The following is an 8,596-nucleotide window of genomic DNA, read 5'->3' as shown; positions in this document are numbered from 1 at the left end:
TGCAGTTCATTCTGGCAATTGATACTATATAGAACACACACACACACACACACACACACACACACACACACACACACGATTGGAGTTCCTACACAAGAGGCATTAGAATGTACCTCCTCCTTCTCCTCTTTCTCCTCCTCCTCCTCCTCTTCGGCTTCCATCCTTTTTAGATCTCCATCCTTCAGCTCCATCTCCAGTTCCTTAGGGAGGCAATCCAAGGTATATCCCATAGGAATTCAGTTTCCAATTAGTCTTTTTGCTCCATGAAAACCCTATCACTGGTTCCTCAGATTTTAATACCTAGACAGATGTATGTGCTCTATTAAGGGAGACGCACTGTGGAACGCGGTGTGCTGCATGCCAAGATTAATCTCCTATTTCAGAGACGCCGGTACTCAGTCTTGGTTGACTAGGCAATTCCCGTGTAGCTTTTGCTTAATGTCTGAGTAATTGGGGGGAGAAGGACGTTGGTTTATCTTTCTCCCTTTGTGACTTCCTCCTTTTGCACTTTACTTGAGATTATGAGTGAGTGTGATTTCAGATGAGAAACATTTAACAGTGAGTCAGGGAAATGAAATTTCACTGAGACGCAGAACACAGGAAGAGAAAATGTGTGAAAACTCACGTTGACTGGGTTGTCTTGGTAGCTCGTAAAGCAGAGAAAGGAAATTCCCGCACAGTGGGTTTTAATAAAATTGGCAAGCTGGGAAGTGGGACTGTGTGAGAAGGCTGGAGAGGAATACAGAGATGGAAAGCAAGTGGAGGAATCATAAGGCCTTTCTTATCTTGGACATTTTTCCCTCTGCACCTAATTTATTCTCCAAATGAGTTCCCAGACGAGAACTGTTTTCCTATGAATCTGCGATCATAAATTTAAGAAGCTAGGGATACATCTTCCGATACAAAAAGTAAATCAAATACCAGGCGATATTATGCTTTGGGACTAGAGATGTCTATGAAGAATTTGCACTCATCTATGTATATGCTAAAGAATATATGGGAATTCAGACTCCCCGAGGAGATAAAAGTGAGGCAGGATCATTACGTAATGAAGAGACTCAACATGCAATTAAATAAAAGTCACACTTTAAGGGATTTATAAATATTGTTTGACTCTCATGCAACTTTTAGACTTGTGAAGTCTACCATGTAGAGCATGACCATCACACGATGGCCACAGAACTGTTTTCTTAGTCCTCATTTTCTCTGTGAGCTACCACTTTCTTATTTATTTTGTTATTTATGTTCTGTTTCTACCTGCGACTCTTGTTACTAACAGTGTAGCTCAATGGTAGAGTAGCTGCCTAATATTCCCACGGCCTCGAGTTTAGTCACCAGTGTATGGTGAATGCGTGTGCGTGCGTGTATGCAAGTGTGCTTGTGCTCTCATACACACCACACACACACACACACACACACACACACACACACACACACACAAGCATTCTGAATATTTAGAGCCATTTGTGGTACCCATTAGATATTCTGTAACTTGTTTACTGAATAACAACTGACCTTGAGAGGCTGGGAGAGTTTAAGTTACATGAGAAAACCACTGGAATCACAGCTGGCAGCCAGTCCAGAGCTCCGTCATCTATCACTGTTGCAATAGTTCTTATTTGCTTAGCCATCACGGTTAGTGTGCAAGAGGTGACATGCCCCCAGAGGAGGCTGCTGAAGGCAGGATCCAGGACATTGAGCACCCCTACGTGCCAGCATTCACATTGGGAATCGCAGGCGATGTTAGTGGGCATAGCTGCTGCCACCCTTACCTTTGAGACACGTGATAAAGACCCTTTCCAAATTAAGGCCTTTTGGCCTTCAAGAAGGTCAGCAGATTCCAGAGTGAGTGGGTGTTCTTCACTCAGCCACTTCAGGCTCTGCAGAGTGCTTTGGATTTCCGTAGCTGGCACAGGAAAGGCACACCAGAGAATCCCGCTAGAGACCCAGGTCGCTTAGCTGCTAGAAGTAGAAGCCCTCTTTACTACACTACTTCCTTCTCTTCCAAGGGGGACCAAGGGCTCAGGCACAAAGTGTGGTCAAAATGCCTATTTTGTCTCAAAACATCTATCAAAAGAGGAAGAGAACAGCCCAGATCCCATGCCCCAGCTTGCACTGGAGCTGTGGTTGGATCGGAAGGGGCAAGCAGCCCTGACTCTTCTCAGAGGGGTCTACTCTAGAGCCCTGCTAGTATGAGCCACTTCACTGTTTTGTCCCCATCTCGTTATCTGTTCTTGTTAAAAATCTTTATTATTCATGGAAGCAAAGAAAAAAAATCCCATCATTAACCCATCATAAATATTCATAACCCTTCCGCAATTGTGTGTGTTTCATTTAGCCACTTGGCAAAACTTCTCTGAAGTATCCAGGTTTTAAGGGAATCTGGCTAATGAGACGAGAGCCCAGGAAATGTAGGGTGGCCTTTCTCCTCTGTGGTATTTTATTTTAACCTGAAAACAAACGCAAAATATAAATAATAATTAAAAGAGCTAAGCAGGGGAGGCGCTCACCGACAAAGAAGAACCGTATATCCTCTGGCTTTGTCATGACTGTGTTCTTGTGTTTCGCTGAAGAGAACAGTAAACTCTGTACTCCGAGAGAGGGGGTTGCAAGTTTGAGCTGCTAATGGATTTATCCAGAAGCCAACAGAGGCAGGGATCTTTCTTCTCATGGTCTGTACCATTACTGACGTCAAGTTGAAGCGGAGATAAGAGTAGTCCTTGTCTTGTACTTATTATACCAGGCAGCCATCCCAGTTTCCGTGTCTGGGAAGGTTTTATATCCACCTCACCCTATGCGCTCTCCCATCGATAAGAAAGCTTTGCGTGGAAGTAAAAGGAAACCCAGGAAATTTCCACTGTAGACAGATAGAATTGGAATAATATACTTCCTCACTGCCATCCCCTCCCAGCGAGGAGAACTTGGGTTTCATAAATTTTCATCTTAAAATCTCTCTCCTGCCTTTTAACTTCAAGGTTCTTACTCCCGAAAAGGGGCGTTTAAATGGAATGAACTTGGAGAAGAAAATACGTCCACCAATAGACGTTGCCCCTTGCCCGCACGTGTTTAGGATTTTCCCACGCCACCACTGACGGCGTTTATGCTCGAGAATGAGTTGCTTTTTCCAGCATAACGGCTAACAGGCGCCGGGAAACGTTTTGGGAGCATTCGAAACTGCTCGGCAGGTTCTCCTTCCCCTGAGGGTTTCCGCAGTGTAGAAACAAGTTACCACCAAGGCGAGGACCAGACTGGCTGGTGGCGTGCATCACTTCGTTAGGAAATGTCACATGTTAATAGGGAGCGCGCCAGGTTCCCAAGCAGAGGACCAATTAAGGGAAGCCCTCTGTGGTCCAGTCTTGCAGAATTAGACCGAGTTCTTCCGACTATCGATTCCTGAGCCTCATTTGTGGTAGTGTTCGGCCTCCGTCGCATTGTTTGTTGGGCCGTCTCAAAGACGCTAATTAGAGTCTTTCTTTCTTAGGTTGTCCCTCTGCTAACTGATATGGATTATCATCGGGAAGAAGGGGCTCTTCCCACTATTTATTTTATATTCAATCCCACAGAAAAGATCTGTACTGTCCAGAAAATTAAGTGTGCTGTTTTCTAGGATTCATTGTGTCAGTGAATATGTGACCTTTGAAAGGCAGCACATCTCTTCAGTGAGTTGTATGTTAAAATTCGAAACCAGGTCTTAAATTCTCGTAGCATTAATTACTCCCACTGTGCCTCCACCGTACTTTCTTCCCAACCTCCTTAGCCCATCATCCTCGCTTAAGAAAGTGTTTTGCTTGCAAGGAACTATGACTCGCTCAGTGTCACTCAGGTAATGAGGGCTTATTTCAAGGGTGTCTGTGCTGTTAATGGAGCCAGAATCTCATGAAATCCTCCAAGTAGAAGCCAGTGGTCTGGCGGTAATGCCTCCGCTGCAATGAGAAAGTGACTCTGCATTTAAGGACATGGTTCTAAGGAGCTGGAGAGCCGAAGCAAGGCTTTGCCAGAAGAGATGCGCCTGGGATCGCGAGGCAGGCCCATTCGGGTTTCGCTCCTTCCTGTCTCTTCTGACTTATTCGACCCATATCATCTCTTAAAAGGGACACATTAGGGTCCCGAGTAGTCATTCATGAGAAGAGGGGCATTGCTCTCCTTGTCAGGGCACAATAGAGGCCACTGACCTCTGTTGTTGCTTGCCTTGTGTGTCAAGTGCCCATTCTCTATCCAGTCAGCTAGCCGTGGTTAAAATGACGAGCACATTACACAGCTTGCCACGGCTTCATTGTACTTCCCTGGGTGGCAAATTCTCCAGTTCATGGGAACAAATTCGAGATAACTAGCAGCTTTTCCTGGGTGGGGCCAGCCTCCTATTAACATATCCACCATGCTTAGCATCAGTGGCGAGGAGTTGTAGGTGCTCCATCACTTATGGGTTATTTGTGGTCCTGCTTCCCGAGGGCGGTCTTGGGTGAAGTAACGCTGACTGGTGTTCACATATGGTTTGATATCCTGTCCTTGTAAACAGGGGAATTCTTGAGGGTTCTGGCTTCTAAGACATACATGATAGGTTTCTTTTCACCTTTCCCCTTTCTAGATTTTTCTGTGCATTAAAAAACAAAACAAACGGTCTGGGTGTGGTGGCACATACCTTTAATCCCAGCATTTGGGAGGCAGAGTCAGGTAGACTTCACAGACACACAAACACACACAAAACAACCACAAACAAAAGCAGAAAACAAAAGAACAACTAAAGAGTCATAGCAAAGTCAGAAATCAAGTATATGATATGATATGATATGATATGATATATGATATGATATGATATGATATAAAAGCTAAACTTCAAGTCTCTCTCATGTCCTAGGGTTGCTTTCCTTGGGAGAAAAGAATAAAAACCCTACAGCTTCCACAAGAACAAGCTGCTGGGGAGCCATATTTGTTTTCTGGTTTTCAAAGCATCATGCTTTGGGGAAGCTAGACTCCTCCCTTCTAACCCCTTCCTCTCCCCTGGGTCTGGGACAGGTCTCACAGACACCAGGGAGATGAGAAGTAGAACCAGGCATGATTGGCACCCCCTGCTCCCCTCAGAGCAATCATGGGCACCCTGCATGACTCTGCTTCAGTCTCTCGGGTGTAACTTTCCAGGGGAATTAACTGTCTACAAACTACAAGACATTCTGGAACCACACACTTGATTCTTCTAGAAGCACAAACATGTAGCACCAACTACAAGTTTGTGCCGTACAAAGGCTTCTCCTGCATCAACTGTCACCCGTCACTGAAGCTCCACTTTTACCTGTCCCTGCTTGTCTGGCCCTTATAGGAAGACAGAGCAGGTCACACAGAAACCTAGAAAACACGACAGCAATTGAAACCTCTTTTTTTTGCCTTTTGAAAAGTCTCCCATATAAAGGTGTGTATTAGTCAGGAGTGGTGGTGCACATCTCTTATCACAGCACTCAAGAAGCAGAGGCAGGTGGATCTCTGTGAGTTAGAGGCCAGCCCCGTCTACAGAGCAAGTTCCAGGACAGCCAAGGCTGTTACACAGAGAAACCCTGTCTCAAAAAACTAAAACCAAAATCAACAAAAAGAAAAACAAAACAAAAAAAAAAAAACAAAACAAACCAACAAAAAAAGGAAAAAAAATGAAGAAGAAGAAGAAAAGAAAATATCAGTTCTTCAGTTCTTTCCTGCAAGTCTTTTCCTTACTTTTTATTATGTCTGGGACACTGCTTCTAGGAGATTCTGTTTAGCCGCTGTGTGTCTATAACTAGTTGTGGTTGTATCAGTTCCCTTTGCTATCTTCTTGTCTGTCTCCCGTTTCCCCCCATCACTCTGCAGGGTGTTTGTCAATAGCTGGAGAACACACTTCGTCCTTTTTCCTCTCCACGGTGCTGTCAGAATTGGGCCAGGGAAGTATGGTATGTGTGTCTGCTTTGAATAGCTTAGTAAAGGAAGCTGATGTTCCCAGTAGGCAGAGTAGGTAATAAGTCTTGTGGGCAGGATCGATGATAAAAGGAAGAGAGAGGCGGGGTGTGGGGGGGGAAGTGGGGGGGGCTAGGCTAAGATGAGGGCAGCCATACGGATCCCAGCTCAAACTGACTCTGCTTGCTAATGAACGCACTTGCTAGTACTGTATTCCTGATACTCTCTTCATCTCTCAAGTCAAGTTTAAAAAAAAATTGATCTCATGCCAGTTACAAGGGGCAGACCTGTCACTTATCAGGGAGATTAACTTGCTTTGTTGAATACTGACAGGGACGAAGGAAGGGCAGCAGCCATACAGAATGGAGGCCACTCTAAGGCATGGCAACCTCGACACCAGAACCAGGAGTTGGCCAAATGTGTGCGCTTTGTGCCAGCACCAAGTTCAGACTAATGAAACCGCCAGAGAGTGAATTTAAGGAATTCCAAAACCAAGAAGGATTTTGGTCATCTCTGAAGAATCTTTATGCCCAAACTGGTTAGAGGCTGGAAGGTGTGGGCTCTAGTCCTTCGGTTGCTGTCACGCGCTCTCATGCCGAGCCCGTGACACCAGTCAAAAGAGGTTAATTGTAATAATGGCTGTACTTGGCCTTGGAACATTGGGTCACTGTCTGGGTAGGGAATAAGCATAATTGAAGGAAGGACACCCAGGGTCCCTAATGCCAAGTGATGCTTCTGCCAGGGCAGATGGTTTCCCTGTGCAGCCGAGCTCTGGGAAGTCTCTACAGTGTGGTCGAATATGTGGATACTGTCGTGCTTGGCTGGCCGGGCCCCAGCATGGCTTCTTTTAACTGCCACATTTCTGCCCTATGGCCGTAGATGTTATCAGACTGATTTCAAATATGTCTAACATGATTCTTAGTGTCCTTACAAATGCCACATGGCTTGGAACAGACAATACCTTGGGGGGAAAAAGCTGCTGTAAATACATAAAATTAGAGAATGCACACACACAAAAAAAGTCTGAGTGTGTTTATGTGGAGCGTGGTAGGGTGGTGGTGGGGACAAACACCCCAAAGATAATACAGATCAGAGTTAGTTTTTCCCTATCCATGGGTTTGGCGCCTATTGGATTCAACCAACCGCTGGTTGGAAACGCATCTGTCCTAACCATGCCGACTTGTCGTTATCCCTAAACAGCACAAGAGCTATTTCCAGAGTGCTTATGTCGTGTTAGATAGTAGAAGAAGCACAGATGTGATTTACAGTTTGCAGGGTGAGGCCTGCGGCTTTGTAAAAACACTACAGTGTTCATATGCAGCACCTGTGCATCCAGGGATATTGATTTCTGCACGAGTCCTGAATTCTGTCTAGATACCTAGGATTTCATTAAACGTTTCCCAAGTTTTAGAGATAAATTTGCCTATGTCCAAAAGGCATGCGAGGACTTGAGAAATGAGAGAAGAAAGTTACACCAAAGAGTAAAGGTCTGTGGTAAAACCAGTGACTCACAAATAAGAAGTATTTGGAAAGCTGCCCAGCCCCTTTCTCCCGATTGCAGGGCTTTGGAAAGTTCCTTTAAGACAGGATAAACGTATCATTTGTTTTTCCTTCAGCCCCGGCTTTTTAGTTCTTAGGAATGGGGAGGAACAGACCGGGGCCCCTGTCCAAATCCTTGATGAACTTGCCCCTCCTTCTTTCCCAGTGCTACCTGGGTAAAGCAGCTTGCTGGGCTCTGCTCCTCCAGGGAGGGAAGATGACAATCCCCCCTCCGCCACGCGCCCGCCCTTTTCCAGTTAATTCTTCCAAGCTTGTTGGAAAGAGCCATTGGTTTATATTTCATTCTCCATGCCTTTGAGATCTTGGGATGAAATACTCTCTATAAACCACAAAGCCTATTACTATTTTAAGTACCTGCATCTTCCAGAAGGAACATGCCGGCTCCCTGCAGGAGAAATAAATGGAGTAGGCTTTCGGGCTGGCACACTCTCCTTAGTAAAAAATAAGAAAGACACAGATTGTCCTGTTCTGTCTACTGGAGAAAATGTGTCTTGATCTAGGAAAGCAGAGCACATATTTCAGAGGAGGTCCTTGTCACACTCTGCTTCACAAATCACGGGGCCTTTCCCAGGGCAGGGGTGTGGAAGGGGTCAAAAGGGGAAAAAAGCAAGCTTTGCATACGGAAAAAGACTGATGATAGCATTCACTTCCAGGGATGCGGGGGTGGGGATAAACTTGCTCTTTTTTGTGCGTTTTAAGGTGTTCTTTCATGGATGCAGAGGAAGGAAAATGGCTCTGGCTACCCCCCATTTCAAAGCCACATACGTGCAGTGTAAGGAAGCACCTGGTACTTATGAACAACACAGCAGGCAAAAATATTTGGTTCTGTTTTCCCATTGTCATCTCTCTCTCAGATTTTTTTTTCCTGTCCCTCCCTTTGTGTCCTTGTCAGGATTGACAAGCATCCGTGTGTTACCAAGTAACATGAAGTTCTTGCTTGAATAATCATGCTGAAAATCCGGGGTATTTCACAGCACATTATTGACTCAGAGAACCACCCACTAGAGTGAATTCTTCTGATTAACATTGATTGACAGCATCCTTGAGGTGGTGTTTTTTATACCAAACCGTCAGGTCTGCGGATGCCCCTGCTTTAGCTCGGACACTGGCGTCTTTGTCC

Source organism: Microtus pennsylvanicus, chromosome 17, assembly GCF_037038515.1.
Source record: "Microtus pennsylvanicus isolate mMicPen1 chromosome 17, mMicPen1.hap1, whole genome shotgun sequence".
Classification (NCBI taxonomy): Eukaryota; Metazoa; Chordata; class Mammalia; order Rodentia; family Cricetidae; genus Microtus; species Microtus pennsylvanicus.
Note: the sequence above shows the minus strand (reverse complement) of the source record.